Source organism: Chaetodon trifascialis, chromosome 7 (assembly GCF_039877785.1).
Source record: "Chaetodon trifascialis isolate fChaTrf1 chromosome 7, fChaTrf1.hap1, whole genome shotgun sequence".
Lineage (NCBI taxonomy): Eukaryota > Metazoa > Chordata > Actinopteri > Chaetodontiformes > Chaetodontidae > Chaetodon > Chaetodon trifascialis.
In genome coordinates this window covers 28296333-28314070 of record NC_092062.1, presented here as the reverse complement: position 1 = coordinate 28314070, position 17738 = coordinate 28296333, and the positions used below count along the sequence as shown (strand labels likewise).

Below are 17738 nucleotides of genomic sequence, written 5' to 3'. Positions count from 1 at the left end.
GGAAATGTTAATTTTCTTTACCTTCAGTTGGATGCAGGTGTTTCCCAACATCAGTTGAAATCCACTGAAAGCTGAAGTGGGCGCCATGTTCATGTTGGTCAATCAAACCTGCTGTTTTAGCCTGATTCCCAGATGCTGTTGTACTTTCCTCCCAGTGTTTTTGTCTTTCTGGTCACAGTCCTAAAGACCTCCGATGGTCAACAACAGCTTGACAGTTTCTGAATGCTGGATGAATTTTTTTTGGCTGTATCGTCTTTTGGGGTGACGTGCCAACAGACTCCAGCGTCGGCAGTCCAACAGAACTCCATCATTAGACATTTATTGCTGCAGCAGTGGAGTCAAGCAGATATGAACTTTGTCAGATACGAGGGAAGTGAGTCAGAACTGCCTCCCAGCAGGATGGAAGAGCGGAATAATTAATAGGTCTAATATTCCACTTCACCCTGACAGCCCCTCAAGAACTCATTTGTGACAAGAAAGCGTAAAGACCCATCTCACTGTCAAAGTACTGATAAAGACCGGTCTCCTTATGATTCATGACGTACGATAAGAGGTCCAGAAAAGCAGGCCCTATGTTGGCGAAGCGCATCATTGGCGATCCATCCCCCATTACTGATGACATCATTATGTCAGAGCCGCGAGATGGATACGGACTGACTGCAATGCGGCACAATAGGCTTTCCTTGTCATTTACAGTCGGGCCAATCGGGTCTTTTACGGCCTTCTTGGAAATACATCAGCTGTTCGCAGAAGTTGAAAACGGCACATTTAGTGTGCTGAACATACCAGTGCATGCTGGGACTGTTCTCCCCCGAGGTTGGCGAGAGCCAGCAGAGCAGGATGCGACTCGCCATGGTCTGCTGGTGCAGAGGCAGGCTGAGACAAATAACGCAGCTCCCTGTTTGGAAAGCATTATCCCCTCACAAGTGCGAGGCTATTTATGTTGAGTGTGGGTGTATGTAATGAGTGTGGCCATACCAATGTGCCAATTAGTCTCGTACTCAGAGGCTCATGCGTGCCTGCCTGCCTCGCCACTTGTTGGGAATGAAGACATGATTTTGACAGAAATAACTGCATCAGTGATGTTGATACAGGGTTTGAATTTTCAAAAATGTTGATATCAGGATGGGAAAGATCTCCCCGAAAACTTTTTGACCGTGAGACGCTCGCGTCGTTAATTGAAATCAAGGATAATTGAAATTAAGTGTAACAACTTCCCACAGACTGCCAGTTTGGTCCTGATCAATTCTGCAATAAATGCGTCCTCAAACAAAAATGCATCACATTTATCATGTTGGAGGTTAGACAATGACACTAAGTGGCCAGCAATTAACTTTTAATCAAAGGCAAGTATCACTCCGGAATATTGGCATATTAATTTCAGTCTAAACTGAGTTAGGACAATAATTAGTGTATGAGACATTTAAAGTTTAGCGACAGATTGTGTGGGACAGAAGCACGTTGACGGATGTATCTGCAGATTCATTTAGCAGCTTTACCTTTAAAGGTTTGCCCCTCGGACTCAAATGCCACAGCTTTGATGTGTGTTTTTATTAGTTTTATCTCCAAAGGACAGCGGGGAGATTAAGTGGAACTCAGCCCCCCCCCCACCTCTGCTCCCTTTAGCAAATGGCTGTGTTCAGCAACACAATCATTACGCACATTACATGAGGCCTTATCGCGTCATGTTTCCCAGATAGCGATGGCTAACGAGACAAATGTGGGGAAGGGAGGGGGAAATTGTCTCAAGTGAAGATGGGAAATAACAACAGTGTCGTCTTCAGTTAGCGGCGCGGTCGCTGCCGCCGAGTTGTTTTCCTTTGCTGTACACAGCTGCGCTGTCGGACGAGGCCTGCAGAGGATTGAGTCATTTATTAGACATTTTTAAAGTAATAGCTAGTCAGTTGGACGTTGATTGAATTCTTGTTTATTACACAGACGCAGGCCTTTCTTCCCTGGGTTGTACACTCCTCTCAGAGGAGGAACATGCAGTCCTAATCTGAAAAGTCCTTTTTTTAAACACTCAGTGATATTTTTCAGCTGGCCGGGCTCCTCTACCCTCGCACTTGTCAGCTCCCAGTCTATTACATTCTCCTCCTTTTCTAAAAGACGGCAATTAATCTAATTAGTAATCAATCAGCCGTTGGGCCTCCCGCCTCCTCTCTGCTAATGGAGGATATGACAGGCCTGGACCTTGCATTATTAATACCTCCATTCCTGGAGCCCAGGGCCCCCCTGACGCCCGCAGCCAGGGGCCATTGATCACTACCACAACCCAGTGAGCACTGCATGGCCTGCAGGGAAATATCCAGAGTAGTGGGAGTGGAGATGGGAATGTGGTGTGTCAGTCTGTGTGGGATGAATCTGTTTACGGGGCTTTAGAGTAATTTTAGTCCGGGAAGGATTTTGCTAAAATTCCTCAGGGGAGGTTGAATGGATGCAAAAATCCGAAAAGTGAGATGTTGGGGTGGCGGTGCACGGCGTTTTACAAACTACCGTTATCGGCAGAACTTGGCAGCTGTACTGAAAGCATGCTGTCTGTGCTGCGGTGGTGAAACTCTGAGTGAAAACTAAGAGCTTGATCAGAGCAGTAACCTCCATCGAAACCGGCAGAGGCACGGCTCTGAGGAGTGCATCGGAAGTTCACAATGAGCATAAACAGCCGTTTTAGCTGCGGTGAGCGAGGTCGTTATAACCACAGTAACACGCAAACAACTTAACCATGCAGGAGAGCAGGAGAAAATGTCCACTGTGTCCGTCTCTGCTCAGTCTCTGTCTTTTATTCCACCAGCACACCAGCTTAGCGTTAGCTCGTAGCAGTCCACAGTGAGGAGAGAGCAGCTCAAAACTCGTTAACTATGAGCCTGATTGTTACTGAATTAAAACTACTTCTGGCCGTGAGTGAAGCAGGACGAAGGCCTTCATCCGTGTCCACTTTAATGTCCACTTCAACTGCAGGAAAACTGAACGCCGACAACAAATGTGACACATACATCCGGGCCGATTAATCGACAATCAGCGTTTCCCCGCTCCGCTTACAAATCCGCTATCGGTCAACCTCTGTTGTGCAGGGAAGCTCATGGTATGTCTGAAGGAGATGAGGGATTATATGAGTGGTGTTAACGGGAATGTTGTGCTCCGAAAAGCTCGTTTGGTTAATGGGGCTCACCTCAAAACTATTATGGCAGGATAAGGGAGCCTCTCGGTGGGACTGTTTCTAGAAAATTAGATTAGAAATTAACACTGGGCCACAATGATCGCAGCGTGGCAGCGAAACAATCACGGCAACATTATCCTTCATCTCCCATGCGTTATATGAGCACCCAGTCTAATCGCCCCAGCAGCTGAAGTTACCGAGCTTGATGGCAATCCCACCAGCTGATCTCATTCGCTAAAATCAATATGGAAGCTGCTTTTCGCAGGCTGGAGAAAACAACAAAACCTCCCTGCTCGTGGTTAGCTTTTACTTTTCACTGGGCCCTCCTGTGTCCTCTGTAACTGAATCTGCTAATCATGTTAGTTATCCAGTCTGCATGTTGTGTTGGAGGACGTGCTGTTCAGGATAATTCAACATGAGGGAGATAATTCACAGCTTTCTGAGGCGTGGAGTCGAGTCATGATGTGTCCAAATTCATGTAAGGTACACATATTCACCCTGAACTGCTGCTTATTAGCATGCATATTAGCATCAAATAATATCTTTATTAGTCATCATGAAGCACTTTTAATGCCTTATTCTGCATGACCGTATTCTAACTAAACTAAGCTTTCCCTCGATGACCTCATAATTGCTGCTTGTTGACAAAATCAATGCTGAAAGTTATTATTAGTCGCAGCCGTTCGTGTGCAGAAAGGAGGCAACTTAAAGGGAAAAGTTAAATAAATGAGCAGAGAAGCACAACAAATTCAGGCACGAGGGGTCGTTAGATGGTTTTATCTGCATGAAATAAGGTGCAGCAGCTGTCACAGCCCTGCAGATCTCTGCCCACCTGAACACCTGCGTGAGATTTCAGGCCTAAATGTTCGAGCAGCACCATCAAAACACCAAATAAAGGAGTGTCTGTGGGATGAAGGCTGTTCATCGCTTCACTTTATGGTTCACAGGATCTGTGGCAAGGAGCACGACAGCTGCTCGACACCTTACTGAGACACTCCAGGAGGTTTCTGCTTCAATTTTTCACCCATCGATGTGGCAGCGGTGTAAAAAAAAAAAACCATTCGTATTAACAGTCTGATTGATTTTGACCTTATCTCCCAGCCCCTTTGACGGTGATGATTTCTGACAAGAGGAACAGCTGTGGCCTGTCCACAATGTGACCGACGTGTGGGAAGGAGAAAGTTAGCGGTCACAAGTTGTGTGTAATGGAGCCTGGTAATCTTCAAATACAATTTCAGAGTTGACATCACTCCCTTAACTCCACCAGGCCACTTCCCATGACTAAGACCTGGTGTCATTTGGCACGGCGGCCATAACCTTTTCCGCTGGCCGGCCGTGCGTGTTGACTTCAGCGCCGCCCCCGTCTTTGCGCCATGCAGGTTAAGTCACCGTGAGCCAGCGTGCCAGGGCTGGCGCACCGCTCTGCTTCATTTGCAGAAGGCCGGGCTCGTTAAGTGTTTACAGGCCTTCGGTGGCTTTACGAAGCCGCGGTGGGAGTCGGCGGTGGTGCTGAGCTCACGGCAGCTGCAGTCAGCTGCTTCATTCAGGAGGGATTGGGAAAGCAATGCAGCTCATCTGCTGCGCTGTGCGGGTGACTCAGTGAGCTGGACGGGCTTTATCCACAGCAATAGGATGTGAGGAAACACCCTGTGCTCACAACCTCCACCCACCCCTGCCTCGTCTGTGTGTCATGAGGGTGTAGATGTATGTGTGCAGCAGAAAGAGTCAGAGGCGAGCCGGGTGACAGAAAATCTGTGCTGATTGTGGTTTTTGTGTGGGGAGGCTGGTTAAAGGACGACGGTGCAGGAGGCGAGGTGAGCTAACGACAGAGCAGCGCTGCCACACACTTCACGTGGGTGGTGCTCGGCTAACTCACACAGCTGGAGATGGAGTTCTGGGTTAAGATCCGTCAGAAATACAATGAAAACAAGCCATTAAAAGGTTTTCATCCTCTGTTGTTTGAGGATTTTTCATTACATTAGTGCTGCTGTTCATGATATTTCACATGATGGCCTGCAGCAGGAGTGGTGACACTCGGTGTTTACACACAAAGAGCGTGGGGACGGTTTGGGTCCTGGCTGGTGTGTGATTGTGTCAGTGTATAGAGGCTTGAACACACACTTTGATATCATGTTTGTATATGTTTCAGCAAATGCACACTTAACGTTTGGACCTCCTCGTCCTTCCCTATCGACGCCATGTTTGGGCCTTTAACCCAGCACATCTGGCTCTATTTATGGCCTCGCTGCTTGTGTTAGCTGTGATGTTATGACAGCAGAGTGACTGAGGAGATTACACTAAGAGGGCTTAGACCCCCTCTCCATTGGGGCTCTGCGGGTCAGCGGCCCCGTTTAGACAGAAGACACAAACGCCTGAGGTTCGTCTGCGGCGTGCAGCTGTTCCTCCTCCGTTGTTGTCCGTTCTCATGTTTTTGTTTCTGTTTGCTCTCACAGGAAGTTTTGTTGAAGACTGAGAGTTCTTCGAGGGGGGACCTCAGAGGGGGTCTCAACCCCTGACACCCCACCAACCGCCCCGTCTTCAGACCCGCCCTGCTGAGGTCGCTTCCTGAGACGGACCGTTGGATCGGAGGATCATTGCACGTGATCAAACCTGTCTGTGAGTTCAGTCATGATTCCTGTTTGGTTTGTTTATTTTGGAGTGTGAACACCTTAAATGTCACATTTTCGAGCTATTTGGAGCTTTGGCATTTGTTTTGTTTGCTTTTTTTTGACCTCATTGTGGTTTTTGGGGAAGCAGAAACACTGGACTTCACAATCAACGATCGATACAGCGTCTGAAAATACTATTAGCGTGCTTCTGGTTTCTGTGCATGACAAAGATCAATGCAACTCCAGGAATGATCCATAGATTCCCTACAGAGAAAAAAGCACAAGAAAAACCAATAATGACCACGACAATATGTATTTTATACACACACACACACACACACACACACACACACACACACACACACACACACACACACACAGGCACATACTACCTGTGCTCTGCTGCTAACTCTTTCAGCTCCTTTGCAGCAGAAACACAACCTACTGGCCAGTTACAGCAGCCTCAAAGGGTCAAAACTCAAACTCAAAATTCCCAATGGGTTTGAAAATACAGCCACCTCTAGGCGCCTGCCTAGAGTTCCAGATTCAGGGCGTAATTAGGTGTATCATTGTCTTTCTGTACGTTAAGACACATTATTTTAGCCGCTTTAGGTTGTGTCATTTCGTGCCATTTTAGCGTGTCAGTCATGTTAGTATCTTAGCGTGTTCCCATGTTTTGTTCACACACTCGCTTGCAGAAATTCCACTCGACACAGTGAGCCGTTGAGCTGACTGTAGGAAAAAATGACATATTTGCGTGCTGTAATTTCAAGTTCACACCCTACCAAGCTCAGATTGGCCACAATTATGGAGAGAAAGCTGTCTGCCAGTTAATGGCCTTCCTGCATTACACCCGCACCTGATTGTGTAAGCCTGCGGAGGTCATGATTGTGAAGTGTTTTTCCAAAGTGGCACAAAGACTCTTGAGAGCTTTCGATCACTGCTCTGCCTCACACGCCCAGGTAGACAAATAAACAAGCAGACATGCTCTGTGGAACAAAAGCACATTGTTTTTCCAGGCCTAGCTGGGGCATTGTCCCCGCGAGCTCTTATTTTCAGCCATTTGACGGTACAAATGCTCACGTTGGGCTATCTCTTCATTCATACCCCTTTCAAAGCGCCGCTATTGTGCTGCGATCCCTCTTTTGGCCGGCCGTGCATACGTGCAACACGGGGCCATTGTGGAGTATTGCGCGTCAGTCGAAGTGAAAGGATGCCCGCCGCTTTCGCAATGCTCTCTGCTGACAGCAGGGAAACGAGGCATGATGGTTCGGTAAGACGATCGGGTGTGTAGGAATGAGGTGCTGAACTGCATCGCTGGCACCGTGGTGGCATGAGGGCGCCGATGTGGACGGCCATTTTCTGCCTGTCATTATTGATGACAGAGAGACGTATCAAAGGGCGTGAAATGGGACAGAACGGCAGTCAATGCGGGTGCACAGGCGTGAAACATGATCAGACCGCTGAGTTGAATAGAGGTATTATCATGCCAAAAATGTGAGCGAGACGGAGGCAGAGGGAGTCTGAGTGGCATTGCTTTCATATCTTGTCACCCACTCACTTGACAATGCAGGCGCTGTGTCCTTCCCACTACAAGTGAGGCATAGTTTGATGCATATTTTGGATGCATGAACATTTGCTCATGGCCCACATGCTTTACAGGAAAAAAAGATCTTTGTATACAAACCGACACGTCGCAGAGCTCTTGGTTAAACCGTCTCAGTTTGCTCAACTTTGCAAGCAAATGCACAGACTTAAACTCAACCCTGCACGGTGTGATTGATCGCGACTTATTCGTTAGCATTTAGCAAAATGTTTAATTATTTTTTCGTGCTTTTAATAACACATTTGCCCTCCACAGCTGGCCACCTCTCTGCAGGAGCCCAGTTTTAGCACCTGTCTCTTCAGCCTCCAAATTAAGGAAACATTCCTCCAAATCTGTGCCACACTGAGACTGCATCTGTCTCACTTTGTTTTTGTCTTTTATTTTAGAAACTTTTTCTTTTCCTGGGGGAGGTGGGAGGTGGGGGGAGATTTCTGTCTTGCATACAAAGCCCAGGCGAGAAAGAGAGAGGAGACATGCGAGTCCTGGTCCAGATTTGGATGCAGGTCTGCGGTTTGTACCTGAGCCTGCTGAGTCACCAGGACGCCCCCGTGTGTTTTCCTCGTCTTTGCCCTCTGATAAACTCGAGCTGACCTCTCTCACAGTTCGCCCCAAGGGCTGCAGTCTTTGTCGGTGCCCTCATTTCCCCCTTCTTTCCTTTCCCTCCTCCTGTTCTTCCCTGAGACTTGCTCAATGTTAAATGAGGGCATGGCCACACTCGGATGTGCTGTGACAAATTGGCACAGAGGAGGCAGATGGTGATGGGGAGGAGACTGGTTGTCGTGCCATTTGCCGCAGCGACATGAATTGATCTCCGTGCCGCCGAGCCGCCACACACGCTCCGCTCGTGTAATCCTGACTTTGGGTACCCCGCATGCACAAACGCACACACACCCCAGCGAACCCTGACACGCACGCCACCCAACGCCAGCCTTCCGTCCCCATTAGTATCAATGATGTGTGCAGCCGAGGCGCTTGCTAACTGTCAGAGGCTCTCCGCTTGGCTCCGATCGGAGGGGCCAGGAGAGGCTGAGGGATTTGACAGAGACGCAGAGCTCAGACTAATGGTAGGCTGGTGGCGCTCTGGGAGTCGCAACACACAGCCTACCACAGAGGGACATGCCATCACTGATGCACTGTACATGTCGGCCGGCTCTACATGCAAGCAGGCTGCTGTATTTACAGAGCTGCTGTCTTAACAATGTTTACCCATGAGGCTTTGCTACGGCTTGACTAAAATCCCCCTGGGTGTTTTTCATTGCCGTGCGTCTTCTGGTAAGATCATAGTTTGTCTGACAGGACTGGCATTGCTCATTAGGCGGTGTCCCAGGGATGTGAAAATATTCCCCAGTTGGGTTTTCTTTACAGCTGCGTGTAAAAATACACCCATCGACGCCGGAATCATGCGGGGCGCTAACGGGGGGGGGGGGCTTCTCGGCTCACAGGAGGTGAAAAATTAAAAATGAAGAGGCGAACTTTCAACAAGCTTTACTTGCTAATGTTGGATCTCTCGAGCTCTTGGCAGAAAGCGCCACAGGTCGCGTTGATGAATGTGTAACTGGATGTCATGATAATAAAATTCTCATTTTTTAGCTTCCTCAGTTTAATTTGAACAGTGTATGAAAAATCTACACTCATCTGAATTACACTCAGTTGTTTGCCTGACAAATTAGCGAGTCATCACCTCAAGGCCTGGATTTTAAATCCGCCATCAAGTCTGAAGATAAGATCTCATCTAAATTAATAAGATTGGATAGAATAAAAAATAGTCAGCGCTGATATAAAGAGATGCAAATTGGAGACGTCCTCGTTCTCCCTTCATGTCTCCCAGTAAAATCTGGCCAAACTGCAGATCAGTGAAGACGCTGTGCTTCATTTGACGATGCTAACAGTAACGTGTTTGAGTTGGACTGTTTATCGCTCTCTGCTTGCGGCTGATGTCGGGCCACTTGGCCGCATTGTGTTTAAACATCTCAGCTGTGATTTCTGCTGCGTTCCCAGTAACTCGTTAGTGCTCTAAGCCAAGCTCGCAAAGTTTGGCCAAAACATTTGGTAGAACGTCTTCATGTCTGTCGGCCGCCTCGCTAAAGCACCACAGATGCTAATGTGTTAAAAATCAACTTGCAACCAAGGGTTTGAAGTTGCCACAGCGGTCTTGTGTAATTGGTATGTTTTTACATCCAATTTTGAGCCATGACAGCTTCTGTTTGTAGCTGAACAACACAGCCGTGAGTGAACGTCACCAGCCAGTAAAATCACAGATCAGCCTGCTCCAATTATGCCTCCAAATGGAGTTAACTATAAAAATACAGGCTTTAAATGAAGAGGTTTGTTAATGGTTCAGATTCTCTTTTCATTAAAAACCTGCGCTCGCTCTGTGGGCGGGATGATGGGATAATTGCTGGCTTTAGCTCTCCTCACCTGGAACGTGACGGGATAACTTTCCCACGGTGCTTAATATTCAGCCAACCTGCGAGGCCTAAGCAGGGGATATCGATCAGCAGATGTGATGCGTTCGCTGCCTTCCTAACAGGCATCTGCGGAGTCATCTGTGTGGGAGCTGCGATGCTCCCTCAGCACCTCGAGCCGCCAGAGGAAAGATAAAAGGTACATGGAGAAAACGGAGAAAACGCAAGAGCAAAGTTCGCAAATGGTCGACGCCCTTTCGGGATTTTCCTCTCAAGCAGTGAGAAGAATGACTTTGCTATTGATCGCCATTGGAGGTGGTATTCAACAGCAATCTGATGAGCTTCATAACTACAGGGAAAACCATATCGACATTCCTCTCAAACGTGCTTTTCAGACTAATATTTAAACTTCAAAGGAACTTTTTGCTGACTTTCATGTTTATCAGCGGCTAATTATCCTCACGTGGGAAAGCTGATGTGATGCAACTTCCCGGGGCTGCTTGAACCAGCCAGCTTAGCAAAAAAACCCTGCACAGCATGCAGTGTTTTATGAGATGTCCACACGCTATTCGACACTCCGAGATGCTGGACAGGAGCCAGTTTGTTACGAGAGCGCACACAAATGAATTGCGTGTCAATGCTGGAGCGCAGACAACAAGCTGCGAGGAGAAAAACAGCCCTCCGTTTGTGATAACAGCTCTTTCACTGTCAGCACAAACAATCTGCAGGCCTTACTCCCCATAACCAGGACTCGTGTTTACATTTGCCATATTCATAGAGAAACAAAAAGCTCCCAGAACATGGAGTGCAAAAACAAATCTGCAGCCGAGTTTAAATAAATCATCTCCCTGTAATGGGAAAGAAATCCCTCTAAAAGAGCATAACTGCCGCTGCAGCGTCAGCAAACATGGCTGCAGCGCTGCCGCACACCACTCAGACTAAACATCTGTGTCAGGAACAGGATTCAGGTGCTGCGGGCGTGTGCCTCAACCCTCCCATCCCTAAGTAAATTTGTCCCGGTGCTCAGGTGCCGAACATTTAGGGAAAATTTGGATAATGAGGGCAGGATCACTCCAAGTTGGGATGAAAGTCAAGAAGCCCTCCAAAGCCGACTCAAGGCTGTTTATAATTACAACTCAAATGAGCAACGGGTCAACAGTTTAGTGCATTTTTTGTCTTAAAGGTCAAAAAATAGTGAATGTTATTCTAGGGTTGGTCCCAAATTAGGCTTAATTTATGGTAATGCCGTAAGCCGTTGAATAATGTTTACTTTTAGGACAAAACCCAAATTAAATTGGAATAAAGTTCATCTATTTACCCATTAAAGTTCCGTCAGTTTCACCCTTCAGATAACTCCTGCGCACATTAAAATTGATCTATTTGGACAGTTGGCGGGGATCCAAAATAGCTGCTCGAGATGGAACAGGATCTCTTTTTAGCTTTTGGCTGTTTGCACTGACGCCGCCTCGCTGCACATGCTCGCTGAAATTATGCTTTCTTATTTATTTTTTTGGTGCCAAAAGCGAGGTGGACTCCAGGATACACTCCCTGTCACCAGTCAGCTGTTGATTGTAATATAAAAGCATTAGCTGTGGGCCATTTGTAGCATCACATTAGCGCTGTTTCCACTGTAGTCTGAAGCAGATGAACATGGTTCATTTGGCTGAGGTTTGTCTCCATCAGGCTTTATCCAGAGTGCAGCAGAGTCATCAGGGTGCCAGTCCTGTAAATGCACTCTTCATCCAAACAGAGTGAGAAACGCTGTTGCAGACGGCATCGGGATCCAGCCGGCTTAACTAGATCAGAAAGCCTCACAGTTGTGAACTTGACATTTTTTTGAAAGGCGGCGATAGATGTATCGTTCTCAGGCCTAAAGACCTGGAGGCGAGAGGCTCAGGCGAACCTCAAAGCCGTGTGCTTTTAATGACAGAATGTGCTCCGTCATTGGGACGACTGATTAAAAACCCTTAGTGTCATGGTCCGGGCGGCGAGAGCATATGGCCAAAGGGCTTAAGACATCTGCATCCAAATCAGCGAGACAGAAGCAGGGAAATGAAATCACAGAGATTAAAGCGATTAAATCCCGTTCCTCTTCCGGAGAGAAGCCTCATTTGTGAATAAGAGCGGTTTGAGTTTTTAATTGTGACATAATGGAGCGCAGTTGTTAAAGGACAGGTTCGCACTTTTTCAGGTCTGCAGTAAAACGTCAGTCAGAACAGGTTGGGCTTGTTGTGAACGCTCCTCCTGTTCATGGAGAGATAACATGCTTCCACAGACGTTACTGGAGACACTGGGATGTGATCTATTCATGGCCAGTATAAACAGGAAGAATGATTACGGCGTCTAAACTGCGTTGTAAAGGTCCAGTGTGCACGGTTTAGGGCAGAAATGGAATGTAATATTACTAATTATGTTTTCATTAGTTTATGATCTTTTGAAAATAAGTACTGTGTTTTCATGAGCTTATAATGAGCTCTTTAAATCTACAGAGGGAGCAGAACCTCATCCATCGAGTCCGCCATGTTGCACGCCGTGTTTCTACGGTAGCCCAGAACGGACAAACCAAACGCTGATTCTAGAGAAAGCCTTTCACGCTTGGAAAGGGAGGTGTGAGGCGAGGGGTGTTCAGGTCGTTGCAATCTGCAGCCTCACCACTAGACGGCACTAAACCCGACGCACTGGTCCTTTAAATTGAGTTCTTTGTTGACTCTCAACATGTAGTAAGATTAGTTTCTCAGGAGTCAGAATGTAATTTATTAAGTCGCTCTACGAGGGAACAAATTAGCAAGACGGTCACAGCGTTGTGTTGTTTTAGTTTAGTAAATATCACAGCGTCTGATTCGAGGTACCGGACGCCTTCGGTGTGCTCAAGTGTGGCTGTGAGCGATGAACATATTTGCATTGTAAACGGTGGTAAATGTTCGTCTTAAAGTCTGCTTCCTTTAGTCCTGCTCATAGTGAATGTGGATTACTTCTGCAGTTCCTTTAAAAACACATTTGTTTTGATTTGGATGGCAGCCAGGCCACAAAGTTGAACCACGTTCAAGGCACCAGAAACATTCACTGGCTTTAACAGTGTACATTGAAGAGAGTAAGTGTTTATGGGTGTTGGATGTGCGCTATGATGCTTTGTCAAACACTCGCACAAGCAAACATTAAAAGAATAAGTTGCAAATGTTCTTTGACACGAACAGTTCAGCATTCAGGCGTTTTGTTGCTTTGTGGAGCTTTGCAGATTTCTTTCAGGGCACCATTGCACTTTTCAGATTTAACACCGTAAATTCAGAATTTCTTAATTCTGAATGAAGCCTGGTTCATACCCGCTCGTAGGAAAATCATCAGCTCCTTTTCTTTGGTGCTGTTTCAGACGCACCGTTGGGTTACAGCTTTGTTGAGATCAAACGTACGTTGACTTTGCTCCAGGTGCAGCGAGTGTTACCTCAGAAGACATTTCTGAGCATTTGAAACTCTGCTGCAGGTATCACTAAAATCAAAAATAAATCAACTTAACAAACGCTGCAGATCATATCGTGTAAATATGTAATTTTATTCCTTAGCTGTAACCTGCAAACCCTGTCATTGTCCCTGTGGATGCAGGACTGTTTTTTTGCTTTAGCTTAAATTAGCATGTGTAGGTTTCCCAGAAACAAACTCCAAACCGTCCTCCCGTCTGCGTCTCTGTCTCTTTACCTTTTTCTTTATTATTCTGCCTCTTCAGTCTACGCAGAGCGGCTGAAAGCTCACATCTCCGTCTCAGTTTGGCTTGTTTGTGATTTTTATCCTCTACATTTTACAGCTCTCTGAACAATCTCATTGCCGTTCTTTTTGAGGCAAGTGCTGGTGTCAGATAATGAAAGATCATTTTTTATAACTCTCACACAGGTTGAATTGAAAAATAACACGGCGCCCGCACCGCAGAGGCTCGTTCGTAATGAAAAATATGCAGCGATTGAGCATCAAGGTCATTGTGGTGGAGGATTTCTCAAGAGGGCTGAAAAGTCATCTGCAGAGTGAGCAAATAAGGCCACCGGTGACAAATTAAAGTGTCGGCGGCTGCCCTACGTGGCATCACATTTCCTGTGTTGTTCAGTGATAAGCCCGCCGCTGATATGAGCCAGCAGCACACGGCTGTCTGAGAGGGCCATGAGGACAGAGGTACAGTAACAGGAGACCCAGGCAGATGCTTGTCTCTCGGTATTGATTGGGCCAGACGTCCAGACGACTGTTGCAGCCATTGACAAAGGCAGGCCGGGCTTGGCGGCTGCCTCATCCTTCATCCCCTTTGCTGCTGGAGGGAAAATTTGACATGACATACTGTTACAAAGCGCCTGTGGATAAAAGAATATGTTTCCTGGGTACGTGCATCCTTTCGCTATCTCCCATTTAAAGATACCAGGCTCCATTGTGTCAGTCAGACGTTGGTGCAGCTTAGAAATGCATTTCGCACACTGCTTATGTCGTGCAGCATGTGTCCTTGTTTCCTCCTGGAGAGGCTTTGTGTCTCTAACCTCCTGGCAGCCACAGCTCAGACGTAATGGCCAACTGCTAAGAACTTGACAGAGAGGCTGTCAGTCCGGTTAAGGTTGCTGCTAAGTGAGGAAGTAAGATTTATGATTGCTGTGACGCAGTGAGTTTGTTTTTGCTCATTGTCTAAACACACAGCTTGATGAATCAAATAATTTAATAAAATAAGTAACATACAGCGAGAGGGAAGGGATCGTATGACCTTTGTTTTCCTTTGTTACGATGATGGTATTATATAACAAAAATAAAGGGAGTACTCACATATTAAAAAGAAGAAATACTTCCAAAAACAGATGTTTATTGGCTCCAAATAGGAATGATAATTAGGTATAAGCCAGGGTGTTTCGGGAGCAGCAGCCTGCCCCATAATGTAGGTTAATTAGTGAATGTAATGTGATTCACTCTCACAGTCAGACAAAAGGGAAGGATTGGACATCTCAACAGCATTTATTTGGCAGAAAACCCAAAGTATATTATATAAGTACAATAGTGAATGTACCACAGGGCATGTCCATCAAGTACATTTACATACAGCGGCGACAGACACACATACTAATGCAGCAGAAGGTTTTCCAACAGAAAAAAGGCTGAGCTTGTGTTGCAGGATGAAGTGTGGAGGTAACTTTAACTAAAGCTACGTGAAACAACAGTTTCCCACGTCCAAACCACGAGGCTTAACGTCCACACAGTTTGTCTTGACTGTCCCTCAATATTTAATACTCCAACATCGTCCCTGCATCTGGGTCTGCAATAGATGCTACTAGCCACATTAGCTGCGAAATGGCTTATTGGAGTCTGTGTTGTAGCGAGGAAGATCTTAGTTAAAGGATGTAACTCCGTTTCTATGAGTGTGTAACCCTCCATCTGTAGCACACAGTGAAGCAGATTGTTTTTAACGTGCTAAAATATTGATCACAGTAATAACGGTATTGCAAAATCCATGTAGCTGGACCCGGTATACCACCCAGCCCTTATACAGCCAATGAAATCCTGCTTTGTCACGCTGAGCCAGACTGCTACACAACACAAGAGCCCACATCAGCTTTCATTTCCTTCTTATCTAACCTACACACGTATTGTCCTGCACCTTAGCTCGTTGAACGAGCGACCGAGCGATCATTCACTGCAGGAAAGTGAACTGCTACTTGTCAGTTTGCCGGCTAGATGGCTTATTAGCTGCTCAGGCGCAAACGGCATGTAAAGGCATGCCCACAGCTGGTCCAAACAGCAGATGTGTATGCGGGAAATGGCTGCAGACAGCTTCATGTGTTCTTAGAAACACGACATATATGAATCATGACTATTGGATGCGATTGACGCAACAGGCTGTTGCTTAAGAACTGAATACCAGCGACTATGGCGGCTAAGAGGGCGCGATACGTCATCTAAAACGCCTCTTTATATACAAGCATCCCACCAGAAGCACTCACTTCTCTCGCTCATATACACAGACGCATTCAGCCTCTTGTCAAGGCAGCCACAAGAGTAATGGCCCCAGGTCTCCTCCTGAACACAGACTAATGAGAATCTCAAATCCGACAAGCAGAGTGCATTTATCACGCACTCACACTTAATGACACCACCACCCAGGCTCAACAGCATGCTCACGCCAGTGTCTAACCCCATTATGGACGGCCCCGTTTGTCCTCTCGCTTTCCTATTATTATTATTAGTAGTATTATTATTAGTATTATTATTATTGCTATAGCTGCTTGGTCTCACCAAGGATGCAGAGAGAGGAGGAGTGGGAGGTACGTTGTTGTTGTTTCCCTCCTCTGTCTTATTCTTCCTGTCCGTCCATCTTTCCCCCGGCCCTCCCGGTGTGAATTGGTCTATTCTCAACTTCTTTTATTCCCTTTGTGTCTGCTTCGCTCACGTCTCTAAAAACCTAAAATGCAGATGAGTGGAGCTCAGGATGGTGAGGGAGTCGACAGATGAATACTACAAGCGCTGCTTTGATGTGCCGCTGTGAAGTGTTGTTGTTTTATTTGCGGGGTGACATGGAGCTGTGCACGAGGACTCTTCACTCGAGAAACTTTACAAAGTGTCCATCAAGGAAATGTGGATTTTCAAAGGATTAGACATCTGGCAGTGGATATTAGGCAGCATATCACTGATATTCAGTGATGGAGTAAAATGGTGACTGATCCAGGTAGAGTCTTTATTAACATATCTCTTTCTTATAATCTTAAATCAGACACTCACGCTGTAAGAGCTGCTAGCGCTCAGTTCAGCGGTGGATCGTGTCAAGGTAGAAGTGATGACATTTTAAATACAATGCCTGTATAATCCTCAGTGTTCAATGCAGCGATCTTTATGTTGGAAGAAGGGAAGGATGATTTGAGCCCTAATTAGATGGACTTCTAAGCAGGCCCTGCCACCTCTAATGACTGCGGGGTTTTAGACAGAGATAAGAGCTTATCCTCCTTAAGTGCTGGAAAGGCTACATTATCTAAACTGAGATCCGGGCTGTGCTTTAACACACAACTCACAGGCATTAGACGCATGCAAGCAGCCACAGGCAGCCGACAGTCTACGTTAGCAACACTTCAGCGCTGCTGAGCCGGCAAAAGCACCGCGATGTTAGAAGAACAATGGACAACAACAGTGATTGATGCCTCTGATGCAGCCTCGCAAAGTGAATCGGATTAGATCTGTCAGACCGACGGCCGGGTCTCTTGATTCATCATTTAATTTGTCAGCTCAGGAGATGGTTTCCTCCAACTCCTGACACCGACATCCTCAGGCAACAGGTACAAGCATGAATGTTTATGAGCAAGATCTGGACGATAGTCATCTGACAACCCGGTGCTCCATCCAGATCACGTTAATGGTGTGTCTGTTTTATTTCATCAACTCGTGAAGTGCGAGCAGTGTCAGCTTAACATCAACATTTCAAGTGTAACTACACCCTCAAACCCTGCAGGAGGCCTCTGCCAGCGTGGCTACGTATCGTGTGAGCGTTACTGATCTATGATATCTCTTTAAGTTCATATCATACATTTATTTGCAGGCCTGTGTTGCTTTGCACTGATCAGGCTTGCTAACGCTGCCAGCAGCTATGCAGTGTTATGCTGTTTATATGCAGCGAAGCAGCTGCTAGCACGTTGGAGCAGTCAACGTATGAAGCACAGCTCAGAGTCTCTCCCGCGTGGTCGCGGTTAGAGAAGAACAGAAACTTTCAATCCAAGCAAACGTCTATATTTGCAGCATTTCTCTGCCTTTCTGCCTCATTTCACAGTCACGTTTGATTAGTACGTCTTGGAGAACTCCTCTCCAATCCAAACATGGACAAAGACAATGGACGCCACCAGCTTCCAGTAGAGTTGTCCACAGCTGCAGAGTCGAAGATCTCGTCGTCGGGTTTGTGGCTCTGTACATCGTATGTTTGTCTCATTGGACTTCTTTGAGTCCTCATCAGCACTGTTGATAATTTG

The 17738-nt window shown here is 46.6% G+C and overlaps 1 protein-coding gene across 3 annotated transcripts in view; it reads left to right on the top strand.

Annotated features, from left to right (window-relative positions):
- sema6cb (semaphorin 6Cb) overlaps positions 1-17738 on the top strand; it is a 138602-nt gene that overhangs the window by 52514 nt on the left and 68350 nt on the right. For all 3 annotated transcript variants that reach the window (XM_070965545.1, XM_070965547.1, XM_070965546.1), the window contains exon 3: positions 5611-5773. The gene's annotated coding sequence lies outside the window, so the exon portion shown is untranslated. The remainder of the gene's footprint in view (positions 1-5610; positions 5774-17738) is intronic.